Source organism: Chelonia mydas, chromosome 6, assembly GCF_015237465.2.
Source record: "Chelonia mydas isolate rCheMyd1 chromosome 6, rCheMyd1.pri.v2, whole genome shotgun sequence".
Lineage (NCBI taxonomy): Eukaryota > Metazoa > Chordata > Testudines > Cheloniidae > Chelonia > Chelonia mydas.
Genome location: NC_051246.2, coordinates 92110549 through 92133148, shown reverse-complemented (window position 1 = coordinate 92133148; position 22600 = coordinate 92110549).

Genomic DNA, 22600 nt, shown 5'->3' with positions numbered 1-22600 from the left:
CCTAGAAGGGCCACTGGTCTGATTCTGTATGATGAGGCCTATGCTGGGAGATGGGTACACACATAAAGGACACCATCCCTGCCCCAGTTATTCTGAGAGAAGGGTGCAGAGGCAGCACTGGAGTTTGAGTCCAGGATCTCCTGTTTATTCTGGCTCCGATATTTACCTCTACTAGCTAAGCCTGAATAAAAGCACTCTCTCATTAATACAAATCATTTTTCACAGGGAAACTAAAATAACAGATTTAAATGCCTGCAGCACTGTCTTCCTAGAGAGACTGTTTCCCCCCGAAGAGAAACTCATCACTTTCCATGATATATAATCCTCCTCCTGGAAATAGGGTTAGAACCTGGGTCTCTAAACTCTCCGTTCAATGCTCCTAAACAATGCTGCTTCTCCATGGGAGCTGCAGTACTCAGGTGTTACATTGATGGCGTTCTGTATAAGTACCTTGATAGAGAAAGCTCAGCAAGTCTGGTTCTGAATTTTATTTGTGCGACAGGGAAAAACACCAAATACTGAAGTAAACAACAAAAATCCTTCACCTTTTCTGCCTCCACTAAAGCTACCATAGCAGGGGGCTGCCTGACTTAAGTGGCGTGTTCTGCATCTATTTTTGGTGGAAGAGAGGTTTCTTACAGCTGTGGTAGAGGGCAGAGTCTATAGTTGCTTCAGATGTGGCCAAAGGAGAACTTGTCATGTAGAAGCAATGCAGTGCAGCTCTTTTCCATCACCATGATCTGGAACTGTCTACAGCACGTGACTGCTGATCCATAGAGCCATAGCAATGGTATGAAAATGGAGCAACACCTTGTGGCTATGACTGAGCTGACACCCAAAGGGAATGGGAAGGGCACATTAGCCATACAATGGAATATGAGTATCAGGTCAATTCAATGGGAGGAGGGTTGTTGGTGAAGTGAACAGATAAGTAGCTCCATCTAATTGAAAAACACCTTTTACTAGATTTATGCCAGGTGTGGAATGTTTTCTGGTAGATCCTGATCATGCCCTCAAGGCCCAGCCTGTATATTGTGCAATAACTCTGTTCCAGGCCCTATACCTCTGACCTGAGTTCCATTCACACTCCCCTTGCCCTCTCTCCTCCACAAATAATACCTGCCTCCATACTCCTTTCATCTCCTCTTCTTCCTCATAGGAGTCTTCATGCCTCCTTCCGTACTGTCCTGTATACTTGGAATGCCCTCTCCAAGCTTGTTCTCTTAATTCTTTCCTATCCCTCCTAAACACTAATTTCTGCCATGAAGCCAGTGAGACATGAAGGAGGAAAACAAGAAATTTTAAACACAACTGCACCAAGTGACTGGGATCTTACCATTGTCCCCCCCCTTTCCTCTCCACCTCTTTTTGCATGTGCACGGCCCTCACTTGAAAGTACTTGATTTCTTCTCAGTAGAGATTGACCCTGGGCTTTTTTCTATGAGGCACCGAGAGTACTTGTAGGTGTTCAAAAAATATTTAGTAATGCAACAACCCTCTTCTGTTCCGTCTTAGACTACTCTGGTAGCAGCCCCCATTCTGCTTAGATTTGACTATCTGCATTTGGCCTGTGGCAGACTTGTTTCCTTTGACAATTTTCTTGGCTGAAATAGAACTAATGTCTCATGTGAATGCATTCTCCACATTGGAGGCTTCATACCCAACATAACCATCACCCAGAGTAAATAAATGTAGCTTTTGTTAATTGTTAGACTGACCTTTTGGGGACCTATAATAGGAAAAGTCTCTTTTTTTAAAAAAAACAACTTTTTCCTCTTATCAGTGATCCATAAAAAAATGAGTGAACCAAATTTCAAGACTGCAGCTCAAAAGGGCATTTGAACTATTGAAATCCAATATGAAAGTCTGACCTCTGGGTGACCTCTGATGGAAAGGTCAATACTGTACTGGGATAATAAATGAGCACACAAAATTTTCAGATTCTACTCAGTGAGAACATGGAATTTAATATAGTTTTATTCTGTGTGATATAAGATTAGCCCCATTTTGTAAACACAGAAAGCAAGGCAGAGAGGTTTAAGAGATTTGCCTGAGGTCACAGAGAAAGTTTGTGTCAGAACTGAGATTAGAACTTGGGAATCTTTGGTTGAAGACCTTTGTTCAGGCCATACATCTATCTAGTATGCATCAAGATGGAGCATCATAAACTGAGACCTCTATTCTCCATGGGCTGCACCTTGTGTGCAGCTGGATAGGCCTCTGGATTCCCAGGAAATCCCTGTGACAGCCTCCAAGTTGGGCAATGTTTGGACAGCCTAGTCTTATGGATGCTAAGTGGGAGCTGTCTTGGTTGTCATGTCCTTACATACTTACATCCTAGCATGAAAATGATTAAAATATTCTAACATCTAATCCTATAAAATAGTAATGGGCATATCTAAACCACATCACAGTGTGTGCAGGTAAGATGTTACTTTCATATGGATTAACTGATTTCCCCCCAGCCTGGATTCTCTCAGTCTGATCGTCACATATCATTTTAAGAGCTAACCCCATCTCCATCTGCAGCTATTCGTTATCGGCCCCTTTGCCTGTACCACTTCCATTTGTAATTTAAACACCCTAATTTAATAGGTTTGTCTCATTATTTTGATTAATCATATTAACTCATACTAATTAAGAGATGGATTTAGGTAATGACAGAGGTTAATGGAATCAGTTTTCACTTTCCCCTGTTTTTCCAGGGGTGGAGGGAAGAGTCAGGGTAGAAGGGGAAAATAAAAAGAGAGGCTGGAAAGAATGAAAAAGAGAAACTATTGGGGGGAAAATCGCAGTTGGCAATCAGAAATTTCCTGCTAATGGAATGTCTGATTTTATTAATGATGGAATTTATAAAGGTCCTTAAGAAAAGAAAAGAATTTAGCCAGTTCAGCAGTTAAGTGTGAAAATTAACTAACTCTGAGATAAAAGTTAAAAATATCCATTTTCTTTTCTTTTCTTTAAAAAAAAAGAGAGGAAAAAAAGCCTTGTGTGATATTTCATCCCATTAAAGCTTTAGTTTCCTTTGCCTTGCACTGCCAAATGGCTGGGGGCTGTGCAGAGAATAAAATGTCCTGGATGACTGTAGAGTTGCAGACCGTAGAGGGTAGGAAGGTAATGCATGGGTCACCAAGTTCAGCCATAGTGCTGATTCTCCCTGACATTACCCCCAATGAGATGTTGATCTAATTGTTTTGGGAAGGTTTAAAGCTATGACACCTACTCTCTGGTTCTGCCTTAACATACCTGTCCCTCTTATACCTAGGAAAACAGACACCCAAACACAGTGTCAGACTCAGTATGAATCCTGCACTGGTGCTGTGCACTGCAGTTCCAGATGAACAAAGACATCAAAGATAAATCCTTTACACATTGGCATCCTTCCAAGACCAGGGTCCTGTGATTATTACTCCTGGGGGTCCAGCAGCACATTGATCTTATTCACTTCTACCCTGTACCTGTATCATCTTTTATGCCTGTGCAAAGTAAAGGTAAAATGCTACCATTCTGATAGGGGAATGTTTTACACCCATTCTGCCCACGTGTAAATGACAACACAAGGGGCAAGTCAGAGGAGAACTCTTATAGCTTCTGCTGTATGCTGCTTTAATTGGCCTGATCACTTGGATACATGTTTGAGTACAAAGCACATTTGGATTTCTCATTGGGGTTCCTTTTCCATGAAGAAAAAAATGGTTCCAGGTGCTCATGTTACTGGGCTCTCCAGACCCAGATTTCCTCATTTGCAGTTCAGCCCTCGCTGTGCCATTATTATATTAGTCATGAAACAAGCAGAGCAAAGCTCCTTAGACCCATTCCTTCATCTTCCCTCCCATTGTCTCAGTAATCTTCACATCCCACGAAGAAATTCACCGTGTGGCCTGATGATAATCCAGAGTAAATGAAATGAGTTCACAAGACAAAGCATAGCACTTACCCTCCGCAGGCTGGGGGCGGAGTGTTCAATACATAGGTGGGGTAGTCAGTGGGCAGTTAACACTGATTTTAGCATCCTGTGAAAAGGAAATGGAGAACACTTCCCTGCTTTCGAAAGCTTTCATCCCTTTATAGAACATCCCACAAGAAAGTGAGTTACTGTGTAAGTGCTCAAAACACCAAAGTGAGGGTTTAACTTCTCTTGGTGGGAGAGAGAGGAGGGTTTCTATTGAAAGTGATAACTGCCCATTCAGTTCCAGTTATGTAGAAAGTGAAAATAAAGACTTAAAATGCTGAAAAGGCAGCCATTAATTTAAATTAATAAGAACATAAGAACGGTCATACTGGATCAGACCAAAGGTCTATTTAGCCCAGGATCCTGTCTTTTGACAGTGGCCAATGCCAGGTGCTTCAGAGGGAATGAACAGGGCAGGTGATCATCAAGTGTACCATCCCCTGTTGCCCATTCCCACCTTCTGGCAAACAGAGAGTAGGGGCACCATCCCTGCCCATCCTGGCTAATAACCATTGATGGACCGATCCTCCATGAATTTATCTAGTTCTTTTTTGAACCCTGTTATAGTCTTGGCCTTCACAACATCCACTGACAAAGAGTTCCACAGGTTGATTGTGCATTGTGTGAAGAAATACTTCCGTTTGTTTGTTTTAATGTACCCTGATATCCAGAACAACATGTTCATATAAAGACAGGTTTCAGAGTAGCAGCCGTGTTAGTCTGTATTCACAAAAAGAAAAGGAGTACTTGTGGCACCTTAGAGACTAACCAATTTATTTGAGCATAAGCTTTCGTGAGCTACAGCTCACTTCATCGGATGCATACTGTGGAAAATACAGAAGATGTTTTTATACACACAAACCATGAAAAAATGGGTGTTTATCACTACAAAAGGTTTTCTCTCCCCCCCCCACCACCCTACTCTCCTGCTGGTAATAGCTTATCTAAAGTGATCACTCTCCTTACAATGTGTATGATAATCAAGGTGGGCCATTTCCAGCACAAATCCAGGTTTTCTCCCCACCCCCCCACAAACCCACTCTCCTGTTGGTAATAGCTTATCTAAAGTGATCACTCTCCTTACAATGTGTATGATAATCAAGGTGGGCCATTTCCAGCACAAATCCAGGGTCTAACAAGAACGTCTGAGGAACAGTGGTGGTGGGGGGAAGGAATAAACAAGGGGAAATAGGTTACTTTTCATAATGACTCAACCATTCCCAGTCTCTATTCAAGCCTAAGTTAATTGTATCCAATTTGCAAATTTATTCCAATTCAACAGTCTCTCGTTGGAGTCTGTTTTCGAAGTTTTTTTGTTGAAGGATAGTCACTTTGAGATCAGAAATCGAGTGACCAGAGAGGTTGAAGTGTTCTCCGACTGGTTTTTGAATGTTATAATTCTTGACATCTGATTTGTGTCCATTTATTCTTTTACGTAGAGACTGTCCAGTTTGACCAATGTACATGGCAGAGGGGCATTGCTGGCACATGATGGCATATATCACATGGATGGATGTGCAGGTGAATGAGCCTTTGATAGTGTGGCTGATGTGATTAGGCCCTGTGATGGTGTCCCCTGAATAGATATGTGGGCACAGTTGGCAACGGGCTTTGTTGCAAGGATAGGTTCCTGGGTTAGTGGTTCTGTTGTGTGGTATGTGGTTGCTGGTGAGTATTAGCTTCAGGTTGGGGGGCTGTCTGTAGGCAAGGACTGGCCTGTCTCCCAAGACCTGTGAGAGTGTTGGGTCATCCTTCAGGATAGGTTGTACACCTTGATAATGCGTTGGAGGGGTTTTAGTTGGGGGCTGAAGGTGACGGCTAGTTGCATTCTGTTATTTTCTTTGTTAGGCCTGTCCGGTAGTAGGTGACTTCTGGGAACTCTTCTGGCTCTATCAATCTGTTTCTTCACTTCCGCAGGTGGGTATTGTAGTTGTAAGAATGCTTGATAGAGATCTTGTAGGTGTTTGTCTCTGTCTGAGGGGTTGGAGCAAATGTGGTTGTATCGCAGAGCTTGGCTGTAGACAATGGATCGTGTGGTGTCGTCAGGGTGAAAGCTGGAGGCATGTAGGTAGGAATAGCGGTCAGTAGGTTTCCGGTATAGAGTGGTGTTTATGTGACCATTGTTTATTAGCACTGTAGTGTCCAGGAAGTGGATCTCTTGTGTGGAATGGACCAGGCTGAGGTTGATGGTGGGATGGAAATTGTTGAAATCATGGTGGAATTCCTCAAGGGCTTCTTTTCCATGGGTCCAGATGATGAAGATGTCATCAATATAGCGCAAGTAGAGTAGGGGCGTTAGGGGACGAGAGCTGAGGAAGCGTTGTTCTAAGTCAGCCATAAAAATGTTGGCATACTGTGGGGCCATGCGGGTACCCATAGCAGTGCCGCTGATTTGAAGGTATACATTGTCCCCAAATGTAAAATAGTTATGGGTAAGGACAAAGTCACAAAGTTCAGCCACCGGGTTAGCCGTGAAAGAATAAATGGACACAAATCAGATGTCAAGAATTATAACATTCAAAAATTAATTTGCAAATTGGATACAATTAACTTAGGCTTGAATAGAGACTGGGAATGGTTGAGTCATTATAAAAAGTAACCTATTTCCCCTTGTTTATTCCTCCCTCCCCCCCCCAACTGTTCCTCAGACATTCTTGTAGACCCTGGATTTGTGCTGGAAATGGCCCACCTTGATTATCATACACATTGTAAGGAGAGTGATCACTTTAGATAAGCTATTACCAACAGGAGAGTGGGTTTGTGGGGGGGTGGGGAGAAAACCTGGATTTGTGCTGGAAATGGCCCACCTTGATTATCATACACATTGTAAGGAGAGTGATCACTTTAGATAAGCTATTACCAACAGGAGAGTGAGTTTGTTGGGCGGGAGAAAACCTGGATTTGTGCTGGAAATGGCCCACCTTGATTATCATACACATTGTAAGGAGAGTGATCACTTAAGATAAGCTATTACCAGCAGGAGAGTAGGGTGGGGGGGGGGGAGAGAAAACCTTTTGTAGTGATAAACACCCATTTTTTCATGGTTTGTGTGTATAAAAACATCTTCTGTATTTTCCACAGTATGCATCCGATGAAGTGAGCTGTAGTTCACGAAAGCTTATGCTCAAATAAATTGGTTAGTCTCTAAGGTGCCACAAGTACTCCTTTTATGTTCATATAAAAACTTTCAACATCCAAATCATAGAATCATAGAATATCAGGGTTGGAAGGGACCTCAGGAGGTCATCTAGTCCAACCCCCTGCTCAAAGCAGGACCGACCCCCAATTAAATCACAAATTGCTTTGTTAACAAATACGTAATTTATCCTGAAGTATCTAAATGTACTTTACAAATCTTTCTCAAGAAGGACTTCACCCACCAATGAAATTTATTTTTATTCTTTCTTAGGCATTATGATACTACAAATGAATAAGAGCCCCAGTAATGAACCAGAACTCCATTGTGCTAGGCAGTGTACAAACATTGAACCAAAAGTTAACCACCTGTGGGATGGAAGGTGTGTGGAGTAGCTGTTGTTGTGTGTGGTGTCTGCAGAGGCTAGAAGGTGACTCTCTATGTTGGAATGCAGGGCTCTGTGATTACTATACTCTCTCTTAACTTTAACAGCTGGACTTTGAAACTTACTTCCAAATAGTCATTGAGGAGCATGGTGAACATGTATGATGAAATATTTGTAAAAGTTTTTCATGAAGAAAATTAACCAATTAAAAAAAATGACCAGCTCTAGTTATTATATTTGTGTTTGAAGTAATAATATAGAATTACAAGTTGACAGACAAGGGCACCCTTTGGCTTATTGTAGCTATCAACCTTGGTTACTGCAGTGCATTCACACACTTTCAACAATTTTCTTTGGCTGAAAACTATTAAACTGATGGTCTCAAATGAGTTTAATTTCTCCAGCCTGGAAGCCTCATACCTAATTTGACTGCCGCACAGAAGAAATTTTAATATAAATTTTGTAAATTGTTTGATTACTTTCTAGTGAAGCTATGATTGAAATATTGAACTTTGAATTTGAGATTTTTCTGTCATCAGCAATTCAGAATAAATGAGTGAACTAAATTTCAATATTGTAGTTCAGAGGCACCAGAGCAGGTGAAATCTGATAAAGACTAATGACCTTTTTGTGACCTCTGGTGGAAAAGTCAAAGGCCAACTTTCTCCTGTACTCCGTGGTTTATAACAAATAAGTGTACCACATTTCAAGATTATAGTTCAGTGGGAACCTGGAAATTAATTGTCAGACAATCCCCTTGTAACAAGTATCCGCATTGTATTAGATGTTAACTAAAATCATTATAGTGCCTTCCATGTCTCTTGTGTTTAAAAGCTTGCATAACTTAAGCATAAGTGAACTTGGATTCAGTTCCTGTGCAAACTTTAGAGTCAACTTGAACTGAGAATGAGGAACTGAAAGAATCAATTGATATCACCAGCCTAGTATCTCTTTCTTGCATACAGAGAATTAAGGCATCCAAGGCTTGTGGTTGAGAAGAATGTCCAGATTTGGGAGATGGAGAATTTTAGGAATGTAAGGTTCATGAACTTGAGGAATAGGCAAGCAGGTAAAGTCTAGACACAGACTGAGAAAGTAGAGGGACCTGATGAAACTCTTAAGCTGGGAATTGGAACATGGGCTGGGATGTACTCTGATTTGGCTTAAGAAAACAAAGGCCCCAGTCCTGAAAGGAGAACTACCAAGGCAGACCCCTGTGCCTGCGTGGAGTTCCATGACTCAGTGTTGCTAGCCTTCATGACTTGATCACAAGTGTCATTATATTTGGTCTTTTTGTTAAAGTGCTAGCCCCTAGAGTCATGAGATTTTCAAGTAGTAACTCTTTTTAAATGAAAGTTTCTAGCCACCATAGTTGTGGAGAAAAGCTTGACAATGCAAATCTTAAAGGCTCAAAAACCAGAAGGCAAATGAAGTTTCAAAATTTATTTTTTTAAAATCTCATGATTTTGAAGCTGATCTTATAATTGTTTGGAGCCTGACTCATGAATTTTGAAAGCCTGAGGTTTGCAAGACTGCCACTGACTCCAGTCAGGATTCTCATGGGCAGATAGGTCCACCCACACAGTTCTCCTTGCAGGATTAGGAACTAAGAGTTGATCCTTTCTTGAGACTCGGAGACTGGAACTATTGGAACAGTATATGTGTCAGTTGGGGGTGCTTGATAATTGCACAAGTCCTGGGATATTCAAAGGTAAAGCAGCTTCATCTGGATATTCATGGCTCATTATTTTTACTTTTAATGCCAGTTACTAGAACTCAAGTCTGAGGTCAAGCATTCCATGCAGTTGTTTGCTTTTGTTAGCAAATGATTTGAGTGTACAATCCAAAATATGTGCATTATCAGGAAATCCTAAGTGGGGGAGAAATTGGTTATAATTCTAACCACTAAGTGAAAATAGATAAAGATAGAGAAAAGTGTAAGCAGGGTCTGAATGAGTTTTCCCCTGACAGCTAACTGGGAAGGGGAGAGATTTCAGGAGCAAACTGTATTTACATAAACACACCTACTCTGCCAAGATATCCAGCAGACAGAGTTGTGTTGCTCAAAGTGATCAACTTTGGCTGGTGTTGGGTTACAAATTACTTTAGTACTGAATGCAGGGGTAGTCAAATGTTGTTATCAATGTTGTCTTTATTGCATGAATAAAGGGGAGTAGAGCTGTGCTTAACCTGTCCCAAATGACAGAGTCACCCTCAGCTGAAAGGACCTTGTTAAGCCAGGGGCTTGAATGCCCGACCCCTCTGGAAGTCAGAGGGGTGGAGACAGGTGTCCTAGCCAGGAGGTGTGGACTCTCCCTAAGGGTCCCTGGTCTGGTTTAACCTATTTCTCCCAGTGGGGTGGAATGAGCAGATGGTGGGATAGCCAGTGGAGAGGAACAAGAGGCTGACAGGGCAGCCAGTGAAGCGAAACGTCGGCTGGGGTGGGGGCAGCCAAAGCAAGTGCTTAGATGGTGGAACAAGCAAGATGCCTTCTTCCCCAAGTGGGAGGTGAACTTATACAGATGCATCTCTGAACCCTGGGTCCTCACTGACCAAGGCCAACCACTGTGAGTGGGGTATGGTAAGGGAGCAGAGAGGGGCACAGAAAAGGAACTTTTGTTTGTAGAACTCAAGAACATGAGGCAGAAAGCACTGCCCCACGCACTCTGGGGTGGGTGTTCTGCTCACAGCTTTACGATTATGAATCCTGCTCGTGGCATTTTCCCTAATTAATGTCGGGTGACTTCCCTCCTTTCATTAAAAGTTGCTTTTCTACACTCAGACTCTGTGCTTGCGAGAGGGGAAGTATTGCCTTTCAGAGCCGTCTGGGGTAGTGTGTAATTTTCCCAGGTTACTGGGTGGAGGCTCAAGCAGGCTCTGTGATGTGTTGTTGAAAAGGAACCTGTAGATATTAAACCCGACTCTGGTTGCTGCCGGCTCCACCTAGCAGAAGGGTTACAAAAGCAATGATAAAACAACAAAATTTTCCAATTGATTCTGATTTAATTTATCCTGATTTTTATATTGGTGTAAAATCAACGGACTTACTCCTGGGGTTTACAAGTGTGAGATTAGAATTTGGCCCTGTGTGTGTTTTTTCTAACATGTACGTGAGTATTCACATATCTGTGTGGGCACACTGTATATCTTTGTCCATGCATATGCATATATATGTATTTCCCAGCAGCAGACTGCATCATTCACTCCCAAACCCAGCATGCATTCATTTTCATAACTTTTTGTTCCATTACAATATTAATGGGACTATCAATGGGAGAGGACAAGGGAAGCATTTTTAATGTTTATCTGACAGTTGCAAATTTCACTTGAGGTTGTTTACTGAAATCTGATTGTTGGCAAAGAGGACTAGAAGAGGCAGCAAGATGAATGGGATCACAGGAAGCAGAGATGTATTTATGGGCCTTCCCAACACCCTCTAAGAGTAATAAAAAGTCCTATCTTATCCCTCCTCTAGGAAGTCTTAAAAAGTTTTAAACAGTGAGAAATGAGGCATTGTTTTAATTAACTTTCATCTAATCCAGGTGGCCAGTTCGAAGTGAATCATGTTGCATTTATATCTCTGTCAATTACAAATTAGATGGAGACCTCTGTGGACATGTTCACTCCCTCCTTCCTTTTTTCCCCTCTTGTACTTTGTGCAGGAGAAAAGTAAGCAATAAAGTCTGTCCCCTTCTGGGTGATCCTGCCATATAATGACATCCTGGGTACCACATTACTGTCATGGCTACCACTCTTCTGCCCTTCAACTATAGGACTGGAGTGATTGATTGGAGGCAGGTGTCATTTAGAGCAGGAAGGGGTGAAAGCATTATTTTGGCAATATTGTGAACCTCAAGCAATCCAAAATAATGAGTCAGGACCAAAAAAATCAATAGCTTAAAAATCATGACATTTTTAAAAACAAATTTGGGGCTCTGTTTATTTGCCTTCTGGTTTTTTGAGCCTTCATGCTTCACGTTTTCAAGCTTTTCTCTGCAAATAGGAGGAATAGAAACAATTTTTTAAATGAAAGCTGAGATTTTCACATTATACCATGACTCCAGGAGCTGGGGCTTTAAGAAGAGACCCAAATATTGAGAGATTCATTATAAAATGGCAGAAATTGGCAATCCTGCATTTGCCTAATTTTGAACATCCAGTGTTCAAAAACTCCACTTGAATGCAACTGTTATTGGGCTCATGTTCCATAGAGGAAACACTATGAAAAGAGGGAGAGAGGAAATGTTCTAGATGATACATCTGAGGGAAGGGAACAGAAGGAGACTCCGCCGATTGGAAGGCATGATATGTACTGTCCTATGGATGGGGGTTCCACCACCACCGCTCCCAAGAGAAGGAGGTGGGTGGTGGTGGTCAGGGATTCTCTCCTCAGGGGGACTGAGTCATCTATCTGCCACCCCAACTGGGAAAACCGAGAAGTCTGCTGCTTGCCAGGAGCTAGGATTCACGATGTGACAGAGAGACTGCCGAGACTCATCAAGCCTTCGGATCGCTACCCCTTCCTGCTTCTCCACGTGGGCACCAATGATACTGCCAAGAATGACCTTGAGCAGATCACTGCAGACTACGTGGCTCTGGGAAGAAGGATAAAGGAGTTTGAGGTGCAAGTGGTGTTCTTGTCCATCCTCCCCGTGGAAGGAAAAGGCCTGGGTAGAGACTGTCAAATTGTGGAAGTCAATGAATGGCTACGCAGGTGGTGTCAGACAGAAGGCTTTGGATTCATAGAATCATAGAATATCAGGGTTGGAAGGGACCTCAGGAGGTCATCTAGTCCAACTCCGATTCTTTGACCATGGGATGGTGTTCCAAGAAGGAGGAGTGCTAGGCAGAGACGGGCTCCACCTAACGAAGAGAGGGAAGAGCATCTTCGCAAGCAGGCTGGCTAACCTAGTGAGGAGGGCTTTAAACTAGGTTCACCGGGGGAAGGAGACCAAAGCCCTGAGGTAAGTGGGGACGTGGGATACCGGGAGGAAGCACAAGCAGGAGAATGCGAGAGGGAAGGGCTCCTGCCTCATACTAAGAAAGCAGGACAAACAGCAAGTTATCTCAAGTGCCTATACACAAATGCAAGAAGCCTGGGAAACAAGCAGGGAGAACTGGAAGTCCTGACACAGTCAAGGAATTATGATGTGACTGGAATAACAGAGACTTGGTGGGATAACTCACATGACTGGAGTACTGTCCTGGATGAATATAAACTGTTCAGGAAGGACAGGCAGGGCAGAAAAGGTGGGGGAGTTGCATTGTATGTAAGAGAGCAGTATGACTGCTCATAGCTCCAGTATGAAACTGCAGAAAAACCTGAGAGTCTCTGGATTAAGTTTAGAAGTGTGAGCAACAGGGGTGATGTCGTGGTGGGAGTCTGCTGTAGACCAATCGGACCAGGGGGATGAGGTGGACGAGGCTTTCTTCCGGCAACTAACGGAAGTTACTAGATCGCAGGCCCTGGGTTTCATGGGAGACTTCAATCACCCTGATATCTGCTGGGAGAGCAATAAAGCGGTGCACAGACAATCCAGGAAGTTTTTGGAAAGTGTAGGGGACAATTTCCTGGTGCAAGTGCTGGAGGAATCAACTAGGGGCAGAGCTCTTCTTCACCTGCTGCTCACAAACTGGGAAGAATTAGTAGGGGAAGCAAAAGTGGATGGGAACCCGGGAGGCAGTGACCATGAGATGGTCGAGCTCAGGATCCTGACACAAGGAAGAAAGGAAAGCAGCAGAATACGGACCTTGGACTTCAGAAAAGCAGACTTTGACAACCTCAGGGAACTGATGGGCAGGATCCCCTGGGAGAATAATATGAGGGGGAAAGGAGTCCAGGAGAGCTGGCTGTATTTTAAAGAATCCTTATTGAGGTTACAGGGAAAAACCATCCCGATGTGTAGAAAGAATAGTAAATATGGCAGGCGACTAGCTTGGCTTAACAGTGAAATCCTTGCTGATCTTAAACCCAAAAAAGAAGCTTACAAGAAGTGGAAGATTGGACAAATGACCAGGGACGAGTATAAAAATATTGCTCGGGCATGCAGGAGTGAAATCAGGAAGGCCAAATCACACCTGGAGATGCAGCTAGCAAGAGATGTTAAGAGTAACAAGAAGGGTTTCTTCAGGTATGTAAGCAACAAGAAGAAAGTCAAGGAAAGTGTGGGCCCCTTACTGAATGGGGAGGCAACCTAGTGACAGAGGATGTGGAAAAAGCTAATGTACTCAATGCTCTTTTTGCCTCTGTCTTCACAAACCAGGTCAGCTCCCAGACTACTGCACTGGGCAGCACAGCATGGCGAGGGGGTGACCAGCCCTCTGTGGAGAAAGAAGTGGTTCAGGACTATTTAGAAAAGCTGGACGAGCACAAGTCCATGGGGCCGGATGCGCTGCATCCGAGAGTGCTAAAGGAATTGGCGGATGTGATTGCAGAGCCATTGGCCATTATCTTTGAAAACTCATGGCGATCGGGGGAGGTCCCGGACGACTGGAAAAAGGTTAATGTAGTGCCCATCTTTAAAAAAGGGAAGAAGAAAGATCCTGGGAACTATAGGACAGTCAGCCTCACCTCAGTCCCTGGAAAAATCATGTAGCAGGTCCTCAAGGAATCAATTCTGAAGCACTTAGATGAGAAGAAAGTGATCAGGAACAGTCAGCATGGATTCACCAAGGGCAAGTCATGCCTGACTAATCTAATTGCCTTCTATGACGAGATAACTGGCTCTGTGGATGAAGGGAAAGCAGTGGACGTGTTATTCCTTGACTTTAGCAAAGCTTTTGACACGGTCTCCCACAGTATTCTTGACAGCAAGTTAAGGAAGTATGGGCTGGATGAATGGACTATAAAGTGGATAGAAAGCTGGCTAGATTGTCAGGCTCAATGGGTAGTGATCAATGGCTCCATGTCTAGTTGGCAGCTGGTATCTAGCGGAGTGCCCCAAGGTCCTGGGGCCGGTTTTGTTCAATATCTTTATTAATGATCTGGAGGATGGTTTAGATTGCACCCTTTTTGCAGATGACACTAAACACCGCTACAGACTAGGGACCGAATGGCTAGGCAGCAGTTCTGCAGAAAAGGACCTAGGGGTTACAGTGGATGAGAAGCTGGTTATGAGTCAACAGTCTGCCCTTGTTGCCAAGAAGGCCAATGGCATTTTGAGATGTATACGTAGGGGCATTGCCAGCAGATCGAGGGACATGATCGTTCCCCTCTATTCGACATTGGTGAGGCCTCATTTGGAGTACTGTGTCCAGTTTTGGGCCCCACACTACAAGAATGATGTGGAGAAATTGGAGAGAGTCCAGCGAAGGGCAACAAAAATGATTAGGGGACTGGAACACATGACTTATGAGGAGAGGCTGAGGGAACTGGGATTGTTTAGTCTGCGGAAGAGAAGAATGAGGGGGGATGTGATAGCTGCTTTCAACTACCTGAAAGGGGTTCCAAAGAGGATGGATCTAGACTGTTCTCAGTGATAGCAGATGACAGAACGAGGAGTAATGGTCTCAAGTTGCAGTGGGGGAGGTTTAGGTTGGATATTAGGAAAAACTTTTTCACTAGGAGGGTGGTGAAACAGTGGAATGCGTTACCTAGGGAGGTGGTGGAATCTCCTTCCTTAGAAGTTTTTAAGGTCATGCTTGAGAAAGCCCTGGCTGGGATGATTTAGTTGGGGGTTGGTCCTGCTTTGAGCAGGGGGTTGGACTAGGTGACCTTCTGAGGTCCCTTCCAACCCTGATATTCTGTGATTCTATGATAAGCTCCAATGACAGTCTATTTGTTGTCTATAGAGTATCTATTTGTATCTGACCCTTTTGAGGGGGTTATTTTCTCTCTCATACCTAATTCAGCTGTACTGTAACTAGAAAAACATGTTTTTTTACAAAAATAAATTGAATCATCCTCTAAAAGATGTTTTTTAATTAGAATGGGGGAGGGGAACGGTTGGTAACTTGACCTAGATTTGTGAATCCAAAAATTAGCTTGGAAGATTCACAATCCTCTGACTTTATTTGGTCAGCTGATGAGGCCTCAGATTCCTTTTGTTATTCTGCCCCCAACCCAACTCTTCTGAGTAACACGTTTTGTTCTGGTCTCTCACATTTAAAAAGAATATAGCAGAAATAGAGGGGATTCAGAGAGGGGTAATGAGTAGAGCTGTTTGGAAAATAGCCTTTCTTCCTATAAAATATTAAGGCAAAAAGGAAAAAAAACATGTCTAAAGTTTCCATGGAAAAGTTCAACTTTTCAGCAAAAATTTGAAAACTGAAATATTTTCACCAAAAACTGAACTAATTTATTTCAGAAATGTTGCGATGGTGCCTCATGGGAGCTTATAGTTCAGACGGCTCATGCGTCCATTGAGGCCAGGTTCCCTGGTTGGACTACATCTGGTCACCCTTCATGAAGTTCAGGAAGGCAGTTGCATCATGAGTATTCTGGCTGGGCTGCATAATAGGAGATGTAGTCTGGCTGGAGAGCCTGGGCCATTGAGTACAGTGGGACATGAGGAAATCAAACAACTCCTCCCAGGAGATACTGTGTGAGGATTTTATTTTATTTTTTATGATACTTCAATATTTTATGCAGAAAATGGACACTTACTGGAAAAAAAGAATTGTCTTGAAAATCCAATCTACTATTTGAAAAGAACAGTTTCAACAGAAAATTTTCATACAGTCCTATTGACAAGACTGATTAGATCATGGAAAAATTATCATATGAAGAGAAACTGTAAAGATTGGGATTGTTTACCTTTGAAACAAGAGGAATAAAAGGGAACCTGATAAAGGCATATAAAATAATAAATGATCTAGAGAAGCTACCTCAGAAACTTTTATTCTTCCTATCTCAAAATACAAAAACAAGGGGAAATTCAATGAAATTGAGAGCTGGCAGATTCAAAACTGGTGAAAGGGAATACTTTTTTTTTTTTTTTCAAATCATACATCCTGTGGAACTCATCGCCACAAGAGATCACTGAGGCCAAGAGTTCAGCAGGATTCAAAAAGGACTGGAGATCTATATGGATAACAAGAATATCCAGAGTTTGTTATAATAAATATTTTTTAAAACAGAGGAGTTTTGGAGAGGATATTAATGTTCATGTATCAGGATGGATATAAGCCATCCTCTATCTATGAGGGTTGGAGAGAATTTTCCTTGGGGTTATGCTATCCCATATTTGCCCACTGCAGGATTTGTTTCAGCTTTCTGAGTTAGTTGATACTGACCAGTGTGGGAAACATGATACTGGCCTAGGTGGACCAGTGGTCTGATTCAATATAGCTGTCTCTATGTAATGGATGGAGATCGCTTCCCCCTGAGATACGCTAATGTTCAGAAAAGTTGTGTGCACAGGGAGTAGTAAGAGAACAGGATGATGCCTCAAAAGGGGCATGAAAGGAGGGTGTGGAAACTTGTGCATTGAGGGAAGGGAAGGAAGGATAAAAATGCAAACCAAAATGAATATATATGGGCAAGATACTGAGAGCTGTCCCTGGGACATTTTCCAGGAGGACACTATAGGGGACTTCATGGAAAATGAGGTTCTTTGCTTTGATTGATTGATAGCCCCTATCTTCTGTTCTGCTTCTGGCCATGCATCTTTAGATTTGAGCTGGTATGTTGTGTTAGCACCAAAATTCCCTGTGAGAGAGAGATGCAAGAGCGACTTTCATAGGCAATGTGTGGGGGAGAGGCTGGAATGTTGGAGGTCCCTACAGTGGAACATAATGATGAGGGGTTTGGACAGTCAACCAGGGAACCATATATTAATCTGTTAGACCCATAGATGCCCCTTCTGGACTACCAGCATGTGGGTGTGACCTTTTTCTGTGGGAACTCCTCACTCCAGAACAGAATCTTTCCCTTTTTGATCCCCTCCTTCTGACTTCTTTGAGTTGGGCAGAGATGCACGGAGTGAGTGTGTATGGGCATGCACGTAGTCTAGCTGAAAGAATCTGTTACAAAAGAGATTCCACTTCATTATTGCTGGTGCGGAGGACCCCTGAGAGAGAGAGAGAGAGAGACATCAGTGGATTCAACGCATCACTGCCTGGTAACTCCACTTCACCGTTTGTCAATTACCAGGACTAATTTCTATTCAGCATTAGGTTTAGGTTAATTACAGTCAGGTTCCTTTCAATACTTAGGTTAATCACAGTTGGATGTTCCCTGTGGTCACCCACCGATCCCCCTGGGGGTCCATTGTAAGCTTTGTTTGCTGCTTGCATCCTCTGAATTCAGGCTGGGACTGAGGCAAGATGGGTCAATGCTTTATTAAAAAGCAGAGGGAGCACCTGCTACCCTGTAGATATTTTCATCATCTAAGCCTTCACTAAAGCTTTTAACCAAAGAATTGTGACCTGAGGTGCCTGAACGCAAGGGAGTCGCCATGTCCTTTATAAAGCTTGTAACACAGGCTTGGATGTTCGCATATACCTGGGCTCCTTGTGGAACTGTTCCCATGCAAGGTCAATCTTGGGGGACCTGCAAAGCCCAGAACTTCTGATTCAGGAGACCTATACATACAAAGAAGACTCTCCGCTTTCAGTTAAAATGTATGTTTCTAGCCTTTTATGTTATGGGAATAATCTCAAATCTAAACTGATTGCCCGTGTTGAGGGTTTCACTGATTTATCCTCAAGATCACAGGTAATTCACTGTTTTTACACATCTCTCCCTTGCAGCCTGTCAGGCTGGCCTCTGAGATTTTTATATCCCACAAACATGGGTCACTCAATTTTTTGGAGTTTGGGGTATGGTGGCCTAAAACAAGTTACAACTGTGAGGGTGGCTTCACTCAGGCTGGCTCTAGCCCACTGTGTTCTGTATCCTAGATAGTTGCCTGTGGCTGAGCTGGTTCCTGTACAGAAGAACTAGTCCAGCCTCTGGTCACAAAGGATGGACAGCTCAAGAGTGTGAGAGGCAGTGTGGTGTATGGGGTGAAGTATGTGACTGAATGCAAGCGACTCCTGTGTTCTAATGACTCCATCTATAGCATGGCCAGGCTACTTATTCTCTGCCTTAGCTTCCCCACACCCCGGGGGATCACACTGACTACCTCAGTAGGGGGTGGTGCTGACTAGGGGGTGGATCAGTTTATATTTGTAAGGTGTTACTATATCTGAGCTAACATTCACCAGAATGCACCCAAAACCTTCTGCTGGATCGGGGTGGGCAAACCCTTTGGCCCAAGGGCCACATCTGGGTGGGGATTTTGTATGCAGGGCCATGCATGTAGGGATGGGGTAGGGGGTTGGGATGTGGGAGGGGGTGCAGGGTGCAGGAGGGGGCTCAAAGCAGGAGGTTGGGATGTAGGAGGGGTGCGGCAGGGGGCTTAGGGCAGGCGGTTGGGGTGCAGGAGGGGTGCGGCAGGGGGCTCAGGGCAGGGGGTTGGGGTGTGGCAGGGGGCTCAAGGCCCCCTTGAGTGCGGGGTGCAGGAGGGGTTCGGGGAGCGGGCTCCGGCCTGGCGCTGCTTACCTTGAGCGGCTCCGGGGTGGCAGTGGCGCGCAGCGGGCCTAAGGCAGGCTCCCTGCCTGCCCTGGGCCTGCGCCACTCCCAGAAGTGGCCAGCATGTCCAGCAGTGGCTCCTGGGGGTGGGGTGAGGCAGGTGGTTCTGCTGCGTGCTGCCCTCACCTGCGGGTACCACCCCCGAAGCTCCCATTGGCCATGATTCCCTATTCCTGGCCAATAGGAGCTGTGGGGAGCAGTGCCTGCAGGTGAGGGCAGTGCACGGAGCCCTCTGCCCCCGCCCTCCCCCAGGGGCTGCAGGAACGTGGTGCCAGCCACTTCTGGGAGTGGTGTGGGGCCAGGGCAGGCAGGGAGCCTGCCTTAGCCCCGCTGTGCCATGGGCTGGCATCCTCACCTGTGGTGGATGGAGCTTGGCAGCCCCCAGCTGTCCTTTGGAAAAAGTCTAAGTGTTGCCACCTATGTAGACAGCCCAGCACTTGTCCTGGAGCACAGGAGGTTGCAGGCAAGCTGAAGATTTTCCTCCCCCTCTACTCAAAACAAGGTCATTTAAGTAGGAGGGGCAAAGAATTGCCTTTCTGAGCCTCCCCCAGTTGTAAATCTGCTCCCATGTGCAGTAGGGTGTTATTCTACTGGTTATTCTGCATATTGCCCTGGAAGCTTGTTTCACAGGATCACCGCAAAATCAAAGGGAAGGGGAATTGGTGCCCTTGCCGACTCACCAAGAGATGAAATTCCAACACTGGTCACCTGTACTGAAAATGTACTCTGAGCCAAAATGGTACCATCCAAGTTACCAGCTGGAGCTGTAAAGGGCAGAGGAGTCATTTTCCGGTTTTATCACATCTCTTATAAGGATGTCCTTCATGACAGGATGTATCATGGCAATCTGGTAAAATGCATAGTGATAATTAGCATGTTTATGGCAACCTGAATTGGAGGTTCATACAGCACATTGCCAACATTAATAATGTAACTTCACATCATACCCTGGAGATAGGCAGGTGTTATACCCAGTTTACAGATGGGGAAATCAGGGCATAAAGATTAAGTGACCGGCCTAAGATTGCAGATAAAGTCAGGGGCAGAACTTGAGCTAGAACCTCAGGAGTCCTGATTGCGAATCATGTATGCTAACCACTAGACCACATTGCCCATAAAGATACGAGAGAGGAGAAGTGCTGAACAACAGCTTGATAATGCTACTTCATGACAAAAAAATCTCTGAGTCATGCCCATTGGAATCGGAGTTCTGGTCTGGGATGGGATCCAACAGCATCCTTATGTTCCACTGCTCCCTTCCCTCCCTTGCAGTCATTGCATATAAGGCTCGAGGTCTGTTAGATGTCCCAAGTTAAGCAAGGTCAGAGCTAGTTTATACTTAGTTGGAAGCCCCTTCCAGAAAACCCAGAGTCGTGCTGCAATGGTACTGGTGTTTGTTTTTCTGTTGAGTCCATACTGACCAACTGTCCTGTCATGGTGCTTGACAGTGCTGTGCTTCTCGGAATACCATTTTTTAGAGGCAATATAAAACCAAGGCCCCATCTACGTGTGGCCATTACAAATCTCATGAGATGTTTATGTAAGTGTTGACATTAATCCTTTTGTCTTTGTCAAATTCTAACCATGCTAATTATATTCTCCTTCTGTAAACTCTCTTTGCATTTTTAGTTAGATACAATACTATTATTCACTTTCTGTCCTAAACTGTTATGTGAACTATTAAACTGCTGCCAAATTCCACCGCAGAGGTGGCTGCATTTAATTGTTAAAGTGATTTTTCTACACTTCACTTCTGTGATTTTTCTACCGATTTTTGTGATTTGTTGTAATTAAAGGCATTATAGGATAATTACCAAGTAATAGATGACAGACACATTCTTTCAAACTGATTAGCGAAGCTGAGGTCTAGAAATATTAGAAAGGCATCACACTCAGTACTCAGGCGAAGAGAGCATCTTGGATGATACCCCAGCAAACATCTTTGGCCAATAGCTGTGGGCCTTTCTAGGGAGGGGTGTGTGTGTGTGTGTGTGTGTGTGTGTGTGTGTGTGTGTGAGGGAGAGAGGGGAAGGGAGAGAGAGTGTGTGTGTGGTGGCGGGGAGAGAGGGAAATGAAAGAAAACAAACTGGGAAGAACACAGAGAATTTCCCCCTCCCTCTAGCCCAGTGTCTTGTGAATGTCCTGATGAGCCATGTTGATGGGATTCAAATTCACTCTGAAGATGTGAATAGAGTGGGGGGAATAAAGGAAGAAGAAATTTTGGAGCGCATTGAAGTTTTGATATAAATCACAAGCCTCCTACCTATCTGTTTGGACAGAATGTAAATGCAAGTGTGTTTCCTGGTGATAGTCCAGGTGATAGCCTCTTTGGAATTCCGTGGAACGGCCAACTGTCCACGCGTAATAAATGATGGCTATAAAGGAAAGTGATCCCAGCCCCGATACAGCAAGAGGCATTTGTTTATATTCTTATAATATGTATCAGATTGAATAGAAATGATCACTTAAAATTGACAAATGGAGAACAGAGAGATTTGGTGGGAATGCCAAAGCTCAGCCAGGGCTGGGCTGGCTACAAACTTTCTTCAGCAAAGATTCTCCATGGAATCCATGCACCAAGCCAAATGGGGTTTGAAATCATGGCTCGGGGCATGGGGGCTCATACATAATAGTGATCCACATGTCTCTGAGAACTGCATGATGGCAGGAAGGGTATTTTGTAGCTTGTCAGAAAGAGTGCTGTGGAACTTGTCCTATCTTTGTGGAGGCTGCCATTTTGGGGGGAGGTGCATCATTCCCAGTAGCTTTATTTCCACTGGAGAGTGGCACTCCTGTCATGAAATTTTAGCTCTTGTTTTGAAATGGGCTTTCAGAAGCGAAATCCCACCTCTACCACTACTTCCTGAGCTCCCCTATGGTATTACAGAAATAACAAGAGGCATATTGTCTCCTCCATACAGGGAGGGGATGGAAACTCAGTAGATCCCTGTTGGTGGAAGGGTTCCACCTCTGTGGCATCATCACCCCCTGAACTAAAAGAACTGGGAGGGGATTCCACAAGTAGAAACATTTAGATTCCTTTAGATGGGGGAGAAGCCTGGGTAAGGAACTGTGGCCCAATGTCAAGAAACAGCCCTGACTGCATCTCAGTCAGGAGTGCCTGGGTTATTACACATATTTAATCTATTTTCCTAAGTTAAGTATCCTCACACCTTCTTGTCAACTGTCTAAATGGGCCATCTTGATTATCACTACAAAAGTTTTTTTCTCCTGCTGATAATAGTTCATCTTAATTAATTAGCCTCTTACAGTTTGTATGGCAACTTCCACCTTCTCTGTTTGTATGTATATATCTTCTTACTATATGTTCCATTCTGTGCATCCGATGAAGTGGGCTGTAGCCCATGAAAGCTTATGCTCTAATAAATTTGTTAGTCTCTAAGGTGCCACAAGTACTCCTGTTCTTTTTGCGGATACAGACTAAAAAGGCTGCTACTCTGAAACCTCTAATACCTCCAGTGGCTCCTGGAAGCTTGGATGATCTCTCTCATTCCAGCTCTCTCTTTTCTTTTCCATATGATCTTGCATATTATAGCAGTCCCAAAAATCCAGTTGAAATTAACTTCTTCTTTGTCTTCTGCCCCCTTGCTT